This window comes from Chiloscyllium punctatum, chromosome 45, assembly GCF_047496795.1.
Source record: "Chiloscyllium punctatum isolate Juve2018m chromosome 45, sChiPun1.3, whole genome shotgun sequence".
In the NCBI taxonomy this organism is placed as follows: domain Eukaryota; kingdom Metazoa; phylum Chordata; class Chondrichthyes; order Orectolobiformes; family Hemiscylliidae; genus Chiloscyllium; species Chiloscyllium punctatum.
The window spans coordinates 56,116,561-56,139,689 of NC_092783.1; positions in this window are offsets into that span (position 1 = coordinate 56,116,561).

Here is a 23,129-nt window from a genome sequence, read left to right on the forward strand (position 1 = left end):
GAGCTTCAAGATTACTAGCACAGTGACATAATCAGTAAACCACTGCCTCCCCACTGCCTAGGCTGCCACATGACTATTTCCAACAGTCCTGGCCAGCATCTCTTGACATTTGTGTTTTAATAAGTTTTATTTTATCAGTGTTTCCGCCTCCTTACAGTTATGTAAGCAGGTTTGGCCAAAGTCTCTTACCTGAAAGTTGGTACTCCTGACAGGGCAGCATTCCCATCCATCTGCACGAGAGACTTTGGTTTTGTGCTCAACTTCTGGAATGGGCAGTGAACCCAAACATGAGAGGGTTACCAGGTAGATCAAGGTTGGTGTTCAAACAGAGACACTGGTGACAATTCAAGCAGAAGATGAACTGAAGCAGCACTGGGTTACAAAATCCACAGGATTAAGCCATAAAAGTAGAAGGCAGTGGGGTTGAAATGTAGGTCAGTCTTGAATCATTTGAAAGAGAAATGAGTGAGCACATTCTTCAGATGTGCTACGTGTTTCCAACACTTTTATCCCAGGTACAGCAGCAGTGGTGGTTTTTGTCTTTATCTCCAAAGGTCTCAGGAAGCTCTCTAAATGGAATAAAAGTCTCATTGCTTTTGCTGCCGTTTTACTCACATTTATTCATAGAGTCATAAGATGTACAGCACGGAAACAGACCCTTTGGTCCAACCCGTCCATGCTGACCAGATATCCCAACTTAATCCAGCCCCACCTGCCAACACCCGGTCCATCTCCCTCCAAACCCTTCCTATTCATATACCCATCCACTTGTCTTTTAAATGCTGCCATTGTACCAGCCTCCACCACTTCCTCTGGCAGATCATTCCATACACACACCACCCTCTGCATGAAAAAGTTGCCCCTTAGGTCACTTTTATATCTTTCCCCTCTCACCCTAAACCTATGCCCTCTAGTTCTGGACTCGCCGACCACAGGGAAAAGACTTTGTCTCTTTGTCCTACCCATACCCCACATGATTTTATAAACCTCTGTAAGGTCACCCCTCAGCCTCCGACGCTCCAGGGAAATATAGCCCCAGTCTATTCAACCTCTCCCTCTAGCTCAAACCCTCCAACCCTGACAACATCCTTGTAAATCTTTGCTGCACACTTTCACGTTTCACAACATCTTTGCGATAGGAAGGAGAGCAGAATTACAAACAATATTTCAAAAGTGGCCTAACCAATGTCCTGTACAACCGCAACATGACCTCCCAACTCCTGTACTCAATACTCTGACTAATAAAGGAAAGCATACCAAACACCTTCTTCACTATCCTATCTACCTGCAACTCCACTTTCAAGGAGCTATGAACCTGCAATCCAAGGTCTCTTTGTTCAGCAACACTCCCTTGGACCTTACCATTAAGTGTATAAGTCCTGCTAAGATTTGCTTTCCCAAAACGCAGCACCTCGCATTTATCTGAATGAAACTCCACCTGCCACTTCTCAGCCCATTGGCCCATCTGGTCCGGATCGTGTTGTAAGCTGAGGTAACCTTCTACGCTGTCCACTACACCTCCAATTTTGGTGTCATCTGCAAACTTATTAAATATACTTCTTATGCTCACATCCATATCATTTATATCATTTATATAAATGACAAAAAGCAGTGGACCCAGCATAGATCCTTGTGGCACTCCACTAGTTACAGGCCTCCAGTCTGAAAAACAACCCTCCACCACCAGCCGGTGCCAGTGTTGGACTGGGGTGTATAGAGTCAGAAGTCACATGACACCAGGTTATAGTCCAACAAGTTTAATTGAAATCACAAGCTTTTGGAACACTGCTCCAAAAGTTTGTGATTTCAAATAAACATTCTGAATTGTAACCTGAAATTGTGTGACTTCTGTTGATAATCAAACAGGAATTTCTTAAGTGGATGGATTGAGTAAGTTGGCCTGTACCCATTGCAACTTAGAATAACGAGAGCCAACCTTATTGAAACATTTATGATTGTTCGTGGACTTGACAGGATAGACGCAGAAATGTTTTTACCACCCCGCCCCCACTGCCCTTCCACCACCTGCAGCAGACCCATCTCGTTGCCACTGGGCCTATCTCATCAATACCACCGTTGCTGCCAATGCTGGATCCCGTGATGATCCCACACTTACCACGCAACCAAGAGTCTCCACTCTACTGCAGTCCCAATGCCAGGAGTCCCTGCTGTGGGCCAACTGCAACCTGGAGTCTCCGCTCTGGGCCTACTCCAAGCAGGAGTCCCCACTTTGGGCCTACAGCAACCAGGAGTCCCTGCTGTGGGCCTACTGCAACCTGGAGTCTCTGCTCTGGTCCTACTGCAACCAGGAGGCCCCACTCTGGGCCAACAGCAACCAGGAGACCCTGCTCTGGGTTTACTGCAGCGAAGAGTCCCTGCTCTGAGCCTACGGCAATTAGAAGACACCAGCTTCACTGCCCATAAAAGCAAATTACTGCAGATGCTGGAATCTGAAACCAGAAGAGAAAATGCTGGAAAATCTCAGCAGGTCTTGAAACATCTGTAAGGAGAGAAAAGAGCTGACATTTCAAGTCTAACTGACCCTTTGTCAAAGCTAAAAAAAAGGGGAGAAATAGGGAGGTATTTATACGAGACTGAGAGAAAGTGAGTCATGACTCCAGAAGTAAAGGTAGCAATAAAGAGGTGATAATGACAGTGTATAGAGAGATTATAGGAAGATCAGGAGCTGTGAATGACCAAGGCTGAAGCCAGTGCTGTGTGACAAAATATGTGGGGGATGGGGGGGAAGGGGTGAAGCAGAGGCAAAATGGAAAACGGAAGAAGGGTAGCAAAGGGGAAAGAGGAGAGAAAAAGGTGATGAGAGAATGGGGAGTGAGAGAAAGAGAGACAATCAAGAAATAAGAGGTACAGAACAGTGAAAAAAAAATTTAAAAAATAAATGAAATAAAATTATCTGAAGTTGTTGAATTCAATGTTGAGACCGTCAGGCTGTAACATGCCTGGTCGGAAGATGAGATGCTGTTCCTCCAGTTTGCGTTGAGCTTCACTGGAACATTGCAGCAGGCCAAGGACAGTTATGTGGGCATGGGAGCAGGATTGGGGGTTGAAGCGGCAAGCCACAGGAAGGTCTGGGACCTGATTGTGTACAGACCGAAGGTGCTCAGCAAAGCGATCAATCAGTCGGTGCTTTGTCTCTCCGATATAGAGGAGACCACATTGGGAGCAATGAATGCAATAGACCAAATTGAAAGACATACAAGTGAAACGCTACTTAAACTGAAATGAGTGTCTGGGGCCTTGGATGGTGAGCATGGAAGAGGTAAAGGGGCAGGTGTTGCACCTTCTGCAATTGCATGGGAAGGTGCCGTGTGTGATGGGAGAGGTGTTAGGTGTGATGGAGGAGTGGACTAGGATGTCCTGGAGGGAACGATCTCTGCGGAATGCAGACACGGGGAGGGAAGGGAAGATGTGTTTAGTGGTGACGTCATGTTGGAGTTGGCGAAAATGGAGGAGGATTAATCTTTGCATGTGAAGGCTGGTGGGGTGAAAGGTGAGAACAAGAGTGACCCTATCCTTGTTCTGGGAGGGGAGGGAGGGGGTGAAGGTCGTGGCGAGGGAGATGGACCACACGCTGTCAAGAGCCCTGTCAACAACTGTAGGTGGGAAACCATGGTTGGAGAAGAAGGAGCACATATTAAAAGCACCACTTTGGAAAGTGGCCTCATCGGAACAAATGCGGCAGAGGCGAAGGAGCTGAGAGAAAAGGATAGAGTCCCCCGTCCCCCTCATATTTTGTCACACAGCACTGGCTTCAGCCTTGGTCAGTCACAGCTCCTAATTTCCCTGTAATCTCTCTATGCACTGTCATTACCAACTCTTTATTGCTACCTTTGTTTCTTGAGCCATGATTCACTTTTTCTCAGCCTCGTATAAATACCTCCCTATTTCTTCCCTTTTTTTAGCTTTGACAAAGGGTCAGTTAGACTTGAAATATCAGCTCTTTCTCTCTTTACAGATGCTACCAGACCTGCTGAGATTTTGCAGCATTTTCTCTTTTGGTTTCAGGCCACCGCCACTGTCTTACCAAAAGTCCCACTCTGGCTGCCCTCCTCAGAGATGTCATCTTGACGCCATTTTGAAAAGCCTGTCGCCGCTGCCTCTGATCACTGGAGGAGTTTTGCCACCATTGCTGTCACCAGCCCCAAAAGCCAGGAGTACGTCCCTGTTGCCACTGCTGCCATTGTGTCTGGACACCTTTCAACTCCCCACAGATTCTGGTATTTCCAATCCAATGTTAGTTGATTAGATTAGGTTCCCTACAGTGTGGAAACAGGGCCCTTTGGCCCAACACGTCACACCAACCCTCCGAAGAGTAATCCACCCAGACCCATTCCCCTAACCTATATTTACCCCTGGCTAATGCACCTAACACTATGGGCAATTTAGCATGGCCAATTCACCTGACCTGCACATCTTTGGTTTGTGGGAGGAAACCAGAGCACCTGGAGGAAACCCATGCACACATAGGGAGAATGTGCAAACTCCACACAGACAGTCACCCAAGGCCGGAATTGAACCCAGGTCCCTGGCACTGCAAGGCAGCAGTGCTAGCTACTGAGCCACCAAGCTGCACCACAGTTCTACCACATTCCTGCACAGTGAACCATAGAATTATTCTGTCTCGCTTGATCCTGTCAGACCCACTGTTTCTCTCTGAGTTATCAAAGATATCCTTAGAAATTCTTCCCCTTGCAAAATCATTTCCAAGGCAATTAGAATCACATCGGGCTTGTATCCAGGTAGCAATACGGGAGGGCGAAACTCTCTTTCATCTTGGAACTAAATAGACAATTTAAACATTAGCTTTGCAACCTGATATTCTCAGCTCTTTTCTGAGACATTAGAAATTCACAAGCTACCCATTAGCGCATAGGCTGCTTCAATTGTTTCCAACACCTTGCATTTTGCATTTTCTTCCAATAAAGCAAACTCAGTCTTCCTCTGATCTCTAATAATCAAACCCATCAGAATTGAAAGCAGGTGACATCACCCCTTTTATTTTACTTCAAATTGAAGACCCAGTCTCAAAACATAACAAGAAATCCAGAGATGTTACAAGTGGCAATTTAGCCAAGATGCTGGGAGTAGTTGGTGCTTCAAGCTGTGTCAAGTGAGAAAACAGGAGAAAACATCACCTCTCAATGAGTTGGACTGAAGGGACTGTTTCCGTGCTGTTTGACTCTATGTGCAGGTTAGGTGGATTGGCCATGCTAAGTTGCCCATAGTGTCCTGGGATGTGTACGTTGGGTGGATTAGCCACGGGAAATGCAAGGTTATAATAATTAGGTAGTGGGGTGAGTCTGGCTGGGATGCTTTTCAGAGGGGCAGTTGATGGGCTGAATGGCCTGCTTCCACACTGTAGGGATTCTATGATGATTCCATAAACTTCATAATTGTAAGAACAGGTGAGCAATAGCTTGGTCAGAGAGATAGGTTTTAATAAAGTTCTTAAAAGAGGGAAGGAGAGAAGTAGAGAGGGTTGTCGGTCTAGGGACGGATTTCCAAAGCCTAAATTTTAAGTGACAAAGATATAGATGTCATGGATGGTGCAATAAAAATCCAGTTATAGGCAAGGGTAGACAATCCACACAGTAAGTGATGACTACAGGGAGCATTGGAATCTGGTCGGTCAGCATCTGAAAGATGAAAGTTAACATCTCTGGTGTTACCAATCGGCGAAAGACTTTGGTTGACCTAGTTAGCTCTTTAGGTTACTGATTGGCTTATCACACCAGACTGTTTGCTTAACCAAACCTGATGCCTCAAATTGACGATGTAGGCTTATATAACTCATTTATGGCAATGTCATTCATAAGATATGAGACCAGTATTAATAATGCAATAAATCATGTATAACACTCACTTATTTTAAACTCTCTCTTTCTCTGTAAGCGCTTCTGCATTTGGTAGCCTTCCCAGTAAGAAATACGTGGGTGGGAATCTTTCCAGGGGCACTCTTTTTTTAAATTATTTATTCACAGGATGTGAGTGTTGCTGGCAAGGCCTACATTTATTGTCCATTCCTGTTTGTCCTTGAGAAGGCAGTGATGAGCCACCTTCTTAAATACATCTGAGGTTCTGCTCGGCCATTCTTAGACAGCAATTAATAACCAGCCACATTGCCTTTGGTCTGAAATCACAGATATGCTAGTGTGGGTAAGTGCACATCTCCTTTCCTAATTCACATATTGTGAACTAAATGGGTTTTAAACAATAACTTGGCAATTTTAATGGCCAGCATTACTTTTACTTATTTTCCAGTCAAGATGTTATTTTACAAAACATTGATCATAATTTCCCTAGTTACTAGGATTTACATTTTTGGGAGTCGCAGTCTAAGGATATGGGGTCGAGAATTCAGGACTGAGACGAGGAGAAATTTCTTCACCCAATGAGGCCGTGGAATTTTCTGTCACAGGAAGTGGTTAAGGCCAAACATTGAATGTTTTCAAGGAGTTTGATACAGTTCTTAGGGTTAAAGGGATCAGAGAGTATGGGGAGGAAGTGGAAACAGGGTACTGAATTGGATAATCAGCTATGATCAGCAGAGAAGGCTCAAAGGCTGAATACTGGATTAGTGGTGCTGGAAGAGCACAGCAGTTCAGGCAGCATCCAACGAGCAGCGAAATCAACGTTTCGGGCAAAAGCCCTTCATCAGGAATAAAGGCAGTGAGCCTGAAGCATGGAGAGATAAGCTAGAGGAGGGTGGGGGTGGGGAGAAAGTAGCATAGAGTACAATGGGTGAGTGGGGGAGGAGATGAAGGTGATAGGTCAAGGAGGAGAGGGTGGAGTGGATAGGTGGAAAAGAAGATAGGCAGGTCGGACAAGTCAAGGAGACAGTAACTGAGCTGCAAGTTTGAAACTAGGATGAGGTGGGGGAAGGGGAAATGAGGAAGCTGTTGAAGTCCACATTGATGCCCTGGGGTTGAAGTGTTCCGAGGCGGAAGATGAGGCGTTCTTCCTCCAGGCGTCGGGTGGTGAGGGAGCGGCGGTGAAGGAGGCCCAGGACCTCCATGTCCTCGGCAGAGTGGGAGGGGGAGTTGAAATGTTGGGCCACGGGGCGGTTTGGTTGATTGGTGCAGGTGTCTTGGAGATGTTCCCTAAAGCGCTCTGCTAGGAGGCGCCCAGTCTCCCCAGTGTAGAGGAGACCACATCGGGAGCAACGGATACAATAAATGATATTGGTGAATGTGCAGGTGAAACTTTGATGGATGTGCAAGGCTCCTTTAGGGCCTTGGATAGAGGTGAGGGAGGAGGTGTGGGCACAGGTTTTACAGTTCCTGCGGTGGCAGGGGAAAGTGCCAGAATGGAAGGGTGGGTCGTGCTCTTATTTTCTATGTTTCTATTTCATAACTGATTTGAACAATATGTGGGATAAGCATTAAGTAACCATCTCTCTCCCTCTTTCTCAAAAAGCTGTGAACTGGGAGGAATTCATGAATGGAAACACTGACTATTGTCTTTTCAATTTTTTCTTACTCTTTCTGTCTCTCTCTCTCTCTCTCTGTCTGTCTCAGCTATTATCGTTGAGGCTAGAATGGAATAGTTTAGGTTAGCTAGGGTTCAGATTGGTTTCACAGAGCAGCGCAACATCGAGGGCTGAAGGGCCTGTACTGCGCTGTAATGTTCTATGTTCTGTGTCGGTTGATTCTGGGTATGTTATAGTTTGAAAGGTTTAGCACCACAAAATCTGTTCTATTTACCTTTCTAAAGAGCTATCGGGGGATAGAATGTCACATTTGGGCGGCATGGTGGCTCAGTGGTTAGCACTGCAGCCTCACAGCACCAGGATCCCAAGTTTGATTCCAGACTCAGGTGACTGTCTGTGTGGAGTTTGCACATTCTCCCAGTGTCTGCGTGGGTTTCCTCCGGGTGCTCCAGTTTCCTCCCACAGTCCAAAGATGTGCAGGTTAGGGTGAATTGGCCATGCTAGATTGCCCGTAGTGTTATAGTGCGTTCGTCAGAGGGAAATGGGTTTGGGTGCGTTACTCTTCGGAGGGTCGGTGTGGACGGGTTGGGCCAAAGGGCCTGTTTCCACGCTGTAGGGAGTCTAATCCAATCATTGTTCCATTTGTATTGGCCCATGTTGGCGTTGTGGGGCTAAGGGTTGAAAACTTTCAGTTTTCTGGAAAATTGGGAGTTAAAAGAAAGATGATGAAACAGAGCCTTTCAAAGATGTTCCAAAATGACGGACAGTCAATGATTGGAATTTGCACACAGCAATGTCCCTGACACAGCAGTTTGGCAATTACCTGATTTAAATTCGTTGTGGGTGAGGGATAACTACTAGAAGGGACATTGGGAAGAAATCCCGGCTCCTTTTCCATGGAACCTTCTACCTCAGGTGGCCAATAGATCTATTCTTTCACACTGTATCTGAAAGATGACATATACAGCAGCGCAGCACTCTCCCAGTACTACCCTGGAACTGTCAGACTGAATTTTGCATTTAAGTCTTTTGGAGGGATCTCTACCTATATCATCCTGATTCAGAGGTGAGACCGTTTCCTGACCAGTTCTGATTTACGTTGGGTATTTCAACTCATTTAGCACTCACCGATAAATTGTCATTCTGCTAAGAGGATCAGTCTTGCCAGTATAATCCCTGAGTGACACGGTGCACTGAAATTAATCACAGGTGTGATGCATTAGGGTATAAATAGTAAATCACCATTCAAATGAATTATTAAGGGATAGGCATTATTAAAAGTAGGGTCAATAACTCCCCTCTGTAAGAGAAAAGCATTATTGCAAATCAACCACAGGTATTCAGATGACAGTGTTGTAAATTATGAAACTATTGAAATTCATTGGTATTCTCCACAATGCTCTTGTGTTTTAGAATTTGCTAGTAATGCATGGTTTTAATAAAGTAGCTACAATAATTGAATTGCATGCTATAGTTAAAAGCAAACAATTGGCATTAATGGAAAGTGTGCTTTATTCAGCGGTTGAGATGTAATTTCTAATACAGTATGACTCAAACACGTGAATGCACCGTTCTGAAGTGAACATGCAGTCCTTGGGATCACATCACAGCCCTGCCTCTACTATGTTTCGTTTTAAGGTGCAAATAGTGACACAGAAACCAAGCTGCTGCAAACATCTGGGATTACCTGTAACATGTACTGTGCAACTCTCTTCCACCTGTTGCCCTTTGCTGTTGAAATAATCCTGCTTCTTTTACGAGACTTTTGTCGATTTGGAATGTGAATTCTGTTTGCTGTAGTTGCTGGAGCATCCAAGTAGATAGATTCTATTTGCCGTTTGCTGTAAAATAAACTCTAAGAGCTGATTGCCGTTTAAATACTCTTGTTTATTGTTCACTGTAAAGTTGACTTTATTTGCTGCAAAATAGACATTGTTTGCTGATTGCTGACTTAATAGTCTCTACTTGCTGTTTTGATCGTTCATTCATGGGATGTGGGCCAGTATTTACTGTCCATCCTCAGTTGCCCATTGAGAAGGTGGTGGTGAGCTGCCTTCTTGAAGTGCTGCAGCCAATATAGAGCAGACAGACCATAATGCTGTAAAATAGACTCTGTTTGCTGGTTGGGAGAAAGTGAGGACTGCACATGTTGGAGTTCAGAATCAACCGTGTGGTGCTGGAAACATCGATTCTCCTGCTCCTCGTTTTTCCAGCACCACATTCTCCACACTGTTTGCTGATTGCTGAGTTAATTTGCTGTTTTCTGGTGGCTGTAAAATGTTACCTTTGATAAAAGCAGCTAATAAACTCAGTATCGAAGGCCCCAAACACACCTTCTAGGTGAAGCAGTACTTGACCTGCATTTCACCACAAAGTAGTTACTACATTCACTGCTCACAATGTGGGTCTCGGCTACATTGGGGAAATGAGGCATAGACTGACTGACCACTTTGGAGAACACTTATGTTCTGTCTGCAAAAATGACCCTAAGTTTCCAGTTGTCTGTCACTTCAATACAGCATCCTGTTCCCTGGCCAATATCTCTATCTCAAGTGCTCCAGTGAAGCTCAGTGTAAGCTGGAAGAACAGCACCTTATTTTCCACTTGGGGACTCTACAGCCTTCTGGATCAATACTGTATAGAGTTCAATAACTTTAGGGCTTGAGCTTTCCCATGTCCTCACCCCAGGCCCACACACCAGGCCTTGTTATCATAGTCTGCTGTTACACACCACTCATCGTTAATCACTAACAATCCCAGTTAACAAGGTAAAAACAAGAACTGCAGATGCTGGAAACCAGAGTCTAGAGTAGAATGGTGCTGGAAAAGCACAGCAGGTCAGGCAGCATCCGAGGAGCAGGAAAATCGACGTTTCAGGCAAAAGCCCTTCATAGCCCTCTATTCCTGATGAAGGGTTTTTGCCCAAAACGTCGATTTTCCTGCTCCTCGGATGCTGCCTGACCTGCTGTGCTTTTCCAGCACCACTCTAATCCAGTCCCAGTTCATAGCTATTCATCCTCCTGGATAGGTCATTATCCAATCCTTCGATCTGTCTAACTGCTGTTCTCTCTCTTTGGGCTCTATCCCACCTATTGTTTACTCCTTACCTCTCCCCCACCCTAACTTCTGCATATAAACCAATATTTTCCTCACCGCCATTAGTTCTGAGCAAGGGTCACTTGACCTGAAATGGTACATCCGATTTCTCACCACAGATGCTGCCAGACCTGCTGAGTTTTTCCAACAATTTCTATTTTTGTCTCAGCTCATAAGCAATTTTAATATTTTTACATAATAGGTTGATGGCAAATTCTGAAGGATAATTAAGTACTAAATACAGATCATTAGCAGAGAGATGGACTGTCAATGACTTTGGACCCAGTGGCTGCGTAAACAGTCACAAGATTAATTACAGCAAGCCACAGAAATTGAATCTCGACTGTTGAGATATTTTTCATCAAAGGTGGGATTTGATTGTGTGTCTCCTGGCTCAGAAGTAGGGACATTACCACTGCACTGCAAGATCCCTAATAACCATGTTATTACCAAATGCTGTGCACTTCAGGAGTTAAATGAGACATTGTGAAGAAGGATACATTGAGAAACTAATAGCATACTGTTAACTTTCACATTATCTTCTTTTACAAAGTTCCTCTCTCTCAAATGGGCTGTGCCAAGGTGGAAATGGGCAACATTTAAGGTTAACCAAAAGACGTTTTAAAATTCTCATCTGCCCATGATCTCTATCTCACCAACTCCTCCAGTCCTACAATCTTCCAACAACTTTCTGTTGCTCCAACATTAGTATTTCAAGCATCCTCGATATTTATTGCTCAGATCCCAGGATGTAATCTCTGAAATTGCCTTTCTACAGCTCTCTTCTCGAGTAAAACTTAACATGTAGGTGCTGCAAGTAATTGCAAAGGCTAATGGAATGCTTTCCTTTAGTACAGGATGAATTGAACATAAAAGTAAGGACATTATGTTTCTGTTATACAGGGCATTGGTGAGGCTATTGTGAAGAATGGGTGTGGTTTTGGTCTCCTTATTTGCAGAAGGTTGTAAATACGTTGGAGATAGTACAGAGGAAATTTACTGGATTGATATCTGAATGAACAGGTTTTCGTATGAGGAAAGGTTGCACAGACTGGCTTTGTTTCCAGTAGGTGACTTGATTTGAGAGTTTAAGATCCTGAAAGGTTTAGACAAATTGGACATACCATGGATGTTTTAATCTGTGAGCGAGTCCAGAACCAGTGGACACTGTTAAAAACTAAGGGTCAGTGTCTTAGGACGGAGTTTAATATATCTGTATTTCTCTCAGACAATAGTGTATCTTTGAAAATCTGCTTCGGAAGATGGTATAGGTGGAGTCATTGAATATTTTTAAGGTGGAGGGAGTTAAATTCTTGTTAGGTAGTGGAATCAAAGGTTATCAGATTCGGTGGAGATGTGGAAACATAAATAGCTCAGTAATGAACGAATTGAATGATGCAACAGCCTCCAAAGGCCAACTCCTACTCCAAGTCCATACGTCCACTTTCTAACTCTCTCTCCTCCCCTAATACACCCATCAAACCATCCATGCTACCCTTTGGCACACACCTTTTGCGTTACTGACTCTTCTACTTGATGATATTATTAGTCACCTGTCCTACTACCTTCTTGGATGGTTTGGAGTCAGGGTTGAAACTCTCCTGTGAAATGTACAATCTTATACACGAAAAAGAGGTACCAGACTGCAGATGCTCCTATACTGCAGGGCAGGGGTGGAGAACTAGGGGTGGACTGGTAGCTCAATGGTTAGCAGTGCTGCCACATAGCACCAGAGACCCGGGTTCAATTCTGGCCTTGGGTGACTGTCTGTGTGGAGTTTGCACTTCTCCCTGTGTTTGCTGGGTGCTCCAGTTTCCTCCGACAGTCTGAAGATGTGCAGGTTAGGTGGATAGCCAAGCTAAATTACCCCATAGTTGCCAGGGATGTTTAGACTAGGTGGATTACCCCTGGTAAATGTGGGTTTATTGGAGAGGGGGTGGCACTCTTCACAGCGTTGGTGATGGGTCGAATAGCCTCTTTCTGTGCTGTAGGGATTCTGTGAAAAATAGTTTGGTCGTGGGGAGGAGCAATTATTGAATAGAACTAAAAGTATACAAACGGAGGATTAAAATTGGCAATGCACACACTGATGGGCATGTTTTTTCATCCTCTGTGATGCAGTGCAGGCATTGAGTTTTCCAACATCAACAATTTTCTTCAACTCATCATTAAAATTAGATTCTGCGTCATTTGCCTCACAAAAACTGAGAGTTGGGTGTAACATAGATTAATAAGCTATGGGGAACTGTGTCCACATTCCATGATGCTCAGTGAACAAACACATAGTTCAATGTCAGGCAGTGGGTTTTTAAACAAATCTGCCAGGGAAGTGCAAAATCTTGAGGTAAATGTTCATTAATCAATCTTTCCTAATTATTCAGAGCGCCATGGTCATGAGTACAGAGTGAGTGAATGTGTCAAGTCCTGTTCGATGACTCGGCGTTTTGATACTGTTTTTGTTTTAGGTCAGAGGAAGCACATCCTGATTCTATTTGTTTTGGAATTAAGCCCAATGGATTTTAGAAAAGCCACAAATCAAATTTGATTTTCATCACACACGGCAACAGGATTTCCCAGGGATTTTACTGGTGAAAGTGCACAAGAAGTGGGAGTATAACAAGCCACTTAGTCCCTTGAGCCTGCTCCATCATTCACTAAGATCGGTTCTGATCTGATTTTGGTTTTAACTGCACTTTTCCATCTGTCCAGTGCCACCCGCCATCTTTAACTCCCTCCCTTTAGTCAATCGATTATGGGTATATGAATAGGAAGGGTTTGGAGGGATATGGGCCGGGTGCTGGCAGGTGGGACTAGATTGGATTGGGATATCTGGTCGGCATTGGATGAGTTGGACCGAAGGGTCTGTTTCTGTACTGTACATCTCTATGACTCTCCAGTTCCAAACTGAATATACTGGCCCAGGTTTTCTCGTCCTCTGATAGTTGTAGAGCAGACATACCCTGAAAGGACATTGTTCATACCCCTCTCACTCCCAATGCACTGACCACAAGGTAAATGCCAGGGGAGTTTAAACTTGTCCCAATCCAGTACTCCACCTCTGGACTGACCAGACCTCCAGCACCCCAGCCCCTTGATGTAGATCAATTAACACCTCACTCTCCGGACATAAACCCCGTACCCCCCACCAACCCTTCCAGATACAAACTCAATAACACCACCGCCTCCCCCCCTCCCATGACCTAATGCATCCCCAAGCTGAACTGACTTATCAACTTATTCACCTTGTCACTGTGTCTATGATGACTCTTGCCACTCTACACCTTTTCCACCTTTCCCACTTTGATCCAACCCCCACCACCCCCCGGCACTCTGTCCCCTTACCACTTACCTCACCCATTACTCATTTAGCTGACTCACATTCAGTCACTAACACTGCAAAGCTCCTTAATTGTCCCACGTGAGCACGTGAGTAAATGAATGAATTTACACGGATACTGCAGTTACTGCTGTAAAAGACAATGGTGTGTGATTTGGCTTTATCCTGACCATCTGACGCTACAACGATTGAGTCAAGAGTGTGGTGTTGGAAAAACACAACAGGTCAGGCAGCCTCTGAGGAGCAGGAGAATCGACGTTTTGGGCGTATCCTCCTGCTCCTTGGATGCTGCCTGACCTGCTGTGCTTTTCCAGCACCACACTCTCAACTCTGATCTCCAGCATCTGCAGTCCTCAGTTTGTCCTAGCTGCAAGGATTGAGCTGGATTAATGCCTTTTTTTTTGTAAATATTGAGAAAAAAGATTTTAAATTTTTTACAAAATTACAAAACCTCTACAAGATAGTGTAACAATTTGATAATATAATGACAATAACAAAAAACAAACTACTACTCTACTCCACCAACCACTGAGGAGAGAGAGAGCGAGACAAAAAAAACCTACAAAAACTACAATTCAATAAATAAGAAAAAAAAACAAAATTAAACCAAGCTATACCAAGGTACATTAAGTTATATTCAGTTAAATCCCACCAAAGCTGCCCAACAACAGGAGCATTAGTAAGCAAACTCGTATTTGTTCACGATTCTTCCCCCCAGGGACCGCCAGACATAGCCCTCATGACTACACAAAGGCCCTAACCAATATAGCCGACAAGTCTACATCTATATAATTCAGAAAGGGCCGCCATGTTCTATAAAACAGTTCTGTTTTCTGGCACACCATACTCGTAAGTAAGTCCAGGGGGACGTGCTCCATAACTAACCTATGCCAGCCTGAAAGTCCCGGGGGATTCTCCGATACCTAGCTCATTAGAATGTTCTTCCTCGCACAGAATGAAAGAATATTAAACAATTTCTTCCCATGCATGTCTAAAGAGGGACGATTTGGAAGACCCAAGAGGAGGGACACTGAATCCAACAAAACCTCGGTTCCCAAAACACTCGCTATGGCACCCCATTACCTACGAAGCTTGTTGGCATGACCACAAGCAATGAGGAAGAGTGCCAACATCTGTTTACATTTGGGGCATGCTGGAGACGCTCCTGTCTTAAATTTCGTAAGCTGCTCCGGTGCCAGATGAGCCCTGTTACAGATTGAAATCTTCCTTACGTTCTCCCAAATATCCTCCCAAGCTTCTGACGAGATTTCCACCCCTAATTCCCAAGTCCAGGTTCTGCATAGCCTCTCAATGTCCTTCCAAACATTACTTCTTAAAGGGTACTGACCGAGAGAGCGCCCGTAGACTGGAGTACTCTCCTCCCCATATCCGCCTTATAGGGACTAACCATTAATGTAGTCTTTTTTTGTATGAAGTCTCTAACCTGAGGTAATGAAATAGGTCCTTCCTGGATAGCTCATATTTCTGACTCAGCTGCTCGAAAGACATCATGGCCTCCCCGTCAAATAAACCTCCCAGACAGGAGACTCCTCTAAAGTCCCAGAACTTAAAGCTTGAGTCCATTGACCCCAACCGGAATCCTAACCATGGGAGTGAAAGGGGAAGTTTTTTGGAAGTTGCCCTCACCGTGCCACAGCATTCTCCACGCTTTAACTGTGTTAAGGACAATCGGGTTTCTGCAATGGTCCACAACAGTCCCCATCAGGATCAATGCCTCTGAGTACGTTTTTGAGGGAGCTGCTGCCAAATCAAGGGCAAATAGAGATGAGCAATCAATTTTGGCACACCCAGTGATGCCCACATTTCATGAATTTTAAAAAAATCTTCAAACTGCTTCAAAATAGTGTCACTAGATACCATTCAGCTTCATTGGAGGGCTGACCTCCTATCTGTTCAACACCTCACCAAACAGTACAGCTCCTCTGGCAGTGCAACATACCTTCAGCACTACACAGGAGAATCACCCAGATTTTCTACCTAAGACTCTGCACTTCAATGACTCAGACACAAGTGTGTCACTGATTGAGTCACCACTGATAGTTGTCTATCTGGCACCCGTATGAAGTGTTTTAACAGATGAACTCATCACCAGGGAAGCATGCCCTCAGTATGTCGATAGAGTGTCATGTTATGCTCAAACATCTGCACAGTCTTCTGACTCAGAGATAAGTGTTGAGCCACAGCTGAGCAGGGGTTTACAAATTCAGAGATGATCTGTGTGTGACAATGGTGTGGAGGTGCCGGTGTTGGACTGGGGTGGACAAAGTCACAACACCGGGTTATAGTCCAAAAGGTTTGTCTGAAATCACGAACATTTGGAGTCCTGCTCCTTCGTCAGGTGATATGCAGTGTTCCGACTTTAAATAAACCTGTTGGATATAACCTGCTGTCATTCGACTTCTGACTGTGTCTGACAAGCCACACAATAGAATCGGGATGCTGTAATGATATTATTTAAGTGCTTCCACCTATATCACTGAAAATTGCAGCCTGAAAAATACAATGAATTAGCAGCAATGGACAAATTGCTCACTCTGCAAGGAAAGAAGCACACATTCCCCTTTGAAAACTGGAGCAGAGTTGCTCTCCTGTACATGATAGTCTGTAGCATCTTTCCACACCTACAGCACTCTCCACTATGAGTCATTAGACTATGCTGAGATTCCTGACTCATTCTGTAAACTGCATTGGAAAGCAACAATCAGCACAACATCTGCACTTCCCACCACTTCTGAGCCAGATTTTAACTCTCTGTGCAGAACCTAATTCAGCACAGTCAGTTCAAATGACACATTCAAAAATGAGTGATTGCTGTTTAAAAAAAAAGCACAAATTGATCACTTATTACAGCAATCTGCATGATTAAATTAGATCCCCTACAGTGTGGAAACAGGCCCTTTGGCCCAACAAGTCCACACCAATCCTCCGAAGATTACCCACCCAGACCCATTTCCCTCTAATTAATACACCTAACATTATGGGCAATTTAGCATGGCCAATTCACCTGACCAGCACATCTTTGAACTGTGGGAGAAAACCAGAGCACCCGGAGGAACCCCACACAGACACGGGGAGAACGTGCAAATATCACACAGACAGTCGCCAAGGCTGGAATTGAACCTAGGTCCCTGGTGCTATAAGGTAGCAGTGCTAACCACTGAGCCACCGTGTTGATTAGAAGCAGGAATTGTCAAATTAACCCTTTAAGTCTGTTCTACCATTCAATGAGATCTTATTCTTTTGTGGGTGTCACTGGCTGAGCCAGCACTTATTGCCTGTCCCTAGTTGCCCTTGAGAAGATCTTGAACCTTACACAATACCAGGTTATAGTCCAACATGTTTATTTGGAAACGCTAGCTTTTGGAGCTTTGCTCCTTCATTAGGTGGTTGTGAAGGATCAGTGCTCCGAAAGCTAGTGCTTCCAAATAAACCTGTTGGATTATAACCAGGTGTTGTGTGACTTTTTAACTTTGTCCACCCCAGTCTAACACCGGCTCCTCTATATCTTGAACCTCTGCATTCCAGGTGCTGTAGGTAGAGCAACGATGCCATTAGGGAGGCATTTCCAGGAATTTGACTCAGTGACAGTGAAGTAACTATGATATGTTTCCAGGTGAGGATGGGGAGTGATTTGGTGGTGGTGTTCCCCTTTATCTGCTGCCTTTGTCCTTCCAGATGGGAGTGGTCATGGGTTTGGAAGGTGCTGTGTAAGGATCTTAGGCCAACAATCCAGCAGTGCAGCATTTCTCCACACCACCCAGCCCATATCCCTTCATGTTTTCAATATTTAGAGATCTACCAATCTCCATTGAAGTCAAGGGAGGAGATTCAATTGCAACTGTTAAGATAAATTGGATAAATTAATATTGGATCAATACCTGAAGAGAGAGCATACACAGGAATGTAGCCATAGAATGGGATTAATGGGATAGTGTAACCAAGGAGCGATCATGGATATAATGGAATAAATTACTCAAAGGGTAACAGTCATAGAGTCATACAACACAGAAACAGACCCTTTGGTCCATCCAGTCTATATTCAACATAATCGCAAACTAAACTAGTTCCACCTACCAGATCCTGGTCCATATCCTCCAAACCTTCCCTGCTCATTACTTATCTAAGTGTATTTTAAATATTGTAACTGTCCCCACGTCCACCACTTCCTCAGGAAGTTCATTCCACATGTGAACCGCCTTCTGTGTAAAAATAAATTGCCCCCATGTCTTTTTTAAAATTTCTCTCATCTCCTCTTAAAAATATGTGCCCTAGTCTTGAAAACCCCCACTGTAGGGAAAAGACACCTCCCATTAACTAGATCCATACCTGTCATCATTTCATAAACCTCTCTCAGGTCACCTCTCAACCTCCTATGCTCCAGTGTAAGAAGTCCCAACCTATCCAGCTTTTCTTTTTAACTCAAACCTTCCATTACTGGCAATATCCTGGTAAGTCTCTTCTGAGCTCTCTTCAGCTTGATAATATCCTTCCTGTAACTGGGCGACCAGAACTCGACTCCAGAAGGCCTCACCAACATCCTGTACAACCTCAATATGACCTTCCCAACTCCTATAATCAAAGGACTGAGCAATGAATGTAAACGTGCCAAGTGCCTTTTCAACCACCCCATCGATATGTGATGCAAACTTCAAAGAAGTATGTATTTGAACCCTCAGATCCCTCTATTCTACAACACTACTCAAGGCCCTACTATTAACTATATAAGTCCCGCACATGTTTGTTGTACCAAAATGCAATACCTCACATTTATTCCGATTGAACTCAATCTGACACTTTCAGCCCATTGACCCATTTGATAAAGATTTTATTTTGTAATCTTCTTCACAATCTTCTTCACACTCTTCTGTGCCACAAATTTTGGTGTCGTCTGCAAATGTACTAATCATGCCTCAGTCTCATATCATTTAAACTGAATTACATTGGTTAAACTCTTTATTAAACATAACTTCACTGTTACCAACATTCTACTGTTTAGATTAGATTAGATCCTCTACAGTGTGGAAACAGGCCCTTCATCCCAACCAGTCCACACCGACCTTCTGAAGATTAACCCACCCAGACCCTTTTCCCTCTGACAAAGGCACCTAACACTATGGGTGATTTAGCATGGCCAATTCACCTGGCCTGCCCATCTTTGGACTGTGGGAAAAAAAACAGAGCACCGAGAGGAAATCCATAGAGACATGGAGAGAATGTGCAAATTCCACACAGACAGTCATCTGAGGCTGGAATTAGATTAGATTAGATTACTTACAGTGTGGAAACAGGCCCTTCGGCTCAACAAGTCCACACCGCCCCGCCGAAGCGCAACCCACCCATACCCCTACATCTACCCCTTACCTAACACTACGGGCAATTTAGCATAGCCAATTCACCTGACCTGCACATCTTTGGACTGTGGGAGGAAACCAGAGCACCCGGAGGAAACCCACACAGACAGGGGGAGAATGTGCAAACTCCACACAGTCAGTCGCCTGAGGCGGGAATTGAACCCAGGTCTCTGGCGCTGTGAGGCAGCAGTGCTAACCACTGTGCCACTGTACCACCCCATTTAAAGCCCTGATTTATATTAAATTATATATGCAAACTGTTACACCACGGTCTCAAATTATAGTTTTGGAGTATCAAGACTCCCGGTGCGGAATTCATCTGTCATGTGTTTACACAAAGAAGTCAGGTGATGAAGTGAGAGACTCATTGCTTTCCACAAATTAAGTAAAAGCAATTTGTGGAAAATCAGACTGATCGTCATTGTCAAAGCACTCGTTAAGTATTCCCAAGGATAAGGCTGCCTGCCAGAGCTGAAAATTCATAAAAGCTACCTCCCAGAGTTGAGATTTTCTGAATGAGGTTGGTAAAACCCCATATTCATGCTAGCGGAAAAAAATAACTCAGATTAACTCAAGAATTAGGTTTATCAATCTAGGGCACCCAGGGAGTGCAGGTACGTAATTCTTCGAAGTTTGCGTCACACATAGACAGGGTGGTTAAAAAGACGTTTGGCATGCTTGCCTTTATTGCTCAGTCCTTTGAGTCTCGGAGGTGAGATGCCATGTTGAGGTTGTACAGGACATTAGTGAGGCTTCGTCTGGAATACTGTGTCCAGTTCTGGTCGCCCATTTTAACAGGAAAGATATTATTAAGCTTGAGAAAGTTCAAAAGAGATTTACCAGGATGTTGCTGGATATGGAGAATGCAGTTATATAGAAAGGCTGGATAGGCCGGGACCTTTTCATTGGAGGTAAAAACAATGACTGCAGATGCTGGAAACCTTTTCATTGGAGCAGAGGAGGTGAGGTGTTTATAAGATGATGAGGAGTATGGATAGGGTTAATGGTGGAAGTCTTTTCTCTAGAGTGGGGGATGTCAAGACCAGGGGCACATTTTTAAGGTGAGAAGAGGGAGTTTTAAAAAAGACATGAAGGGCAATTCTTTTACACAGAAGATGGTTTGTGTGTGGAATAAACCTTTTGAGGAAGTGAGGGATATGGGCGCAGTTAAACCTTTTGGAAGAATAAAGGCCAGGAGCAGGCAGGTGGGACAAGTTTAGTTTGAGATTATGTTTGGCATGGACTGGTTGGACTAAAGGATTGGTTTCCTGCTGTATGACTCTACAACTCAATGACTGACAGTAAGTGAAGATTGAGGCAAGAGAGTGACTGTGAATGAGAATCAAAGTAACAACAATGAAAGTGAATGAGGGTGAAGGCAATGGGAGTGATTGTGAATAAAGTTTAGGATTTGAACAGTGGGAGAGAGCGAGTGAATGAAGATTTGAACTAGGGCAGTGGGAGTGAATGAGGATTAGGATTAGGGAAATGGGAGTGAGTGTGAATGAGGATTGACTATTTGGGAGTGGCTAAAATTGAGGTAAGGATATGCATTAGCACCACAATTGACATTCCATTTCTCCTGCAGTAAATTACTCTGTCTCTCCTTAATATCATTTTAGAAAGTTTCCCTCCCACTGTGCGGGAGCTCATCCGTAGCAAGCCTACATATGTAATAAAAACAAAGTGGTTGCAAAGTACGCTATTTCCTCACAGCAGTTTCTGATCTCCAATACAGATTCCTCCTGTTGCTATTCAAACACTTCATCCACATCGTGTACATAACTCCCTAAGTCCACCAGCTCCAGAACTAATCCCTACTCGACACACACAGTGTGCCCATTCCCTGATTGACTCAACACAAGCCACATCAAATAGAACAGAAAGAAAATGAATTTCTATTAAGTGTCTTTTGGAAATATTTGTAAAATATATTTTCTTATTGGGATTTGAGCATTTCTTTATTCATTCATGAGATGTGGGTGTTACTGGCTAGGGCAGCATTTATTGCCCATCCCTAGTTGCCCAGGGATGGGAGTGTGGTGCTGGAAAAGCACAGCAGATCAGGCAGCATCCTAGAGCAGGATGATAGGCGTTTCAGGCATAAGCCATTCATCAGGAATGCTGATGAAGAACTTATGCCTGAAATGTCGATTTTCCTGCTCCTCAGATGCTGCTTGACCTGCTGTGCTTTTCCAGCAACACACTCTTGACTCTGGTCTCCAGCATCTGCAGACCTCACTTTCTCTTAAATGTCCAGTGGGCAGTTAAGAGTCAACCACATTGTTGTGTCTCCGGAGTCACATGGAGGCCAGATCAGGTAAGGATGGCAGCTTCTTTCCCTCAAGGACATTAGTGGGATTTTCCTAACAATTGATTCATGGTCATCACTAGACTCTTTTGTAGGGTTTATGAAGAATGACTTCAATGAATCCGTCACCGGCAAACTAATTGGAAATCTGGGATGTCTGTCTCTCTAACGCCACAGTGTACGTTTGCATTCAAGGAGCAGAAGAATCGACGTTGCGGGCATAAGCCCTGCATCATCCCTGAAACATTGATTCTCGTGCTCCTCTGATGTTGCCTGACCTGATGTACTTTTCCAGCATTTCACTCTAGACTCTGATCTCCAGCATCTGCAGACCTCACTTTCTCCTACAGTCTACATTTGGTTTGTCATTGAAAAGTGTCGGTGCTGGAAAAGCACAGCAGCTCAGGCAGCAACCGAGGAGCAGGAGAATCAGGAATGAAGAGCTTATGCCTGAAGCATCAATTCTCATGCTTCTCGGATGCTGCCTGACAGGCTGTGCTTTTTCAGCGCCACACCTTTTGACTCTGATCTCCAGTGTCTGTAATCCTCACTTTCTCTTTGTCATTGAATGTACAAGATCTGTGCTTTAACCCCTAATGGGGGCAGAGGGGGAGCACAGCGGGGAAGAATTTTATAGAAGTCTGAGCAATGCAGACTTCTGCATTGATGAGATTTCTGGCAGAATTGGGCAAGATCCTCTCTCAACATTGATTTAATATCACTTGTACCAAAGGATAGTGAAGAGCTTTGTTCACTAGCATTAAGGGCAGATCATTGGAGGCAAGGATTTACACATCAAATGATTTAGACAGAGGCACATGAGTAACATTGCACAGAGCATACAAGAGAAATCAACATTAGTAAGATCGGTGTTATTTGAGACTTGAGAGTCCATTCTTCAATCTAGTAATGGTCAGGATAAAGCTGTTCCTGAACCTGTTGGTGCATGTGTTCAAGCTTCTGTATCTTCTGCCTGATGGAAGAGGTTGGAGGAAATCAATACCGGGGTGTGGGGGGGGGTCTTTGATGATGTTGGCAGCTTATCTGTGGCAGCGAGCTATGTAAATAGAGTTTGTGGAGGCAAGGTTGACTCCTGTGATGGGTTGTGCACATTACTTTCTGTAGTTTCTTATGGTCCTGGGCAGAGCAGTTATGCACCCAGACAGTATGCTCTCAATGGTGCACCTGTAGAATGTGGCAAGGGTTCTTATGGACATGCCAAACTTCCTGAGCTGCCTGAGGAAGAAGAGGCATTGATGTGCCTTCTTGACCATTATATTTACATGGGATGTTCAGGACAAGTCGACGGTGATCATCAGTCTGAGGAATCTGACGCTCTCCACCCTCTTAACTTCCGCTCTGTTGATGTAGGTAGGGCTGCGTTCTTCCCCTTTCTTGTGAGGAAGACATTGGGGACCAACTTGCGGCATCCAGATGTCCAGCGCGTGGGAGGCAAGCTTTGTTCCCAGTGGCGGCGGAGGGAGTCAGTGGGGGTTGGATCCAGAGAGCAGTGCAGGACCCATCAGCTTCAGCGATGGCTGAATTGCTGAGATCGGCCCAGTG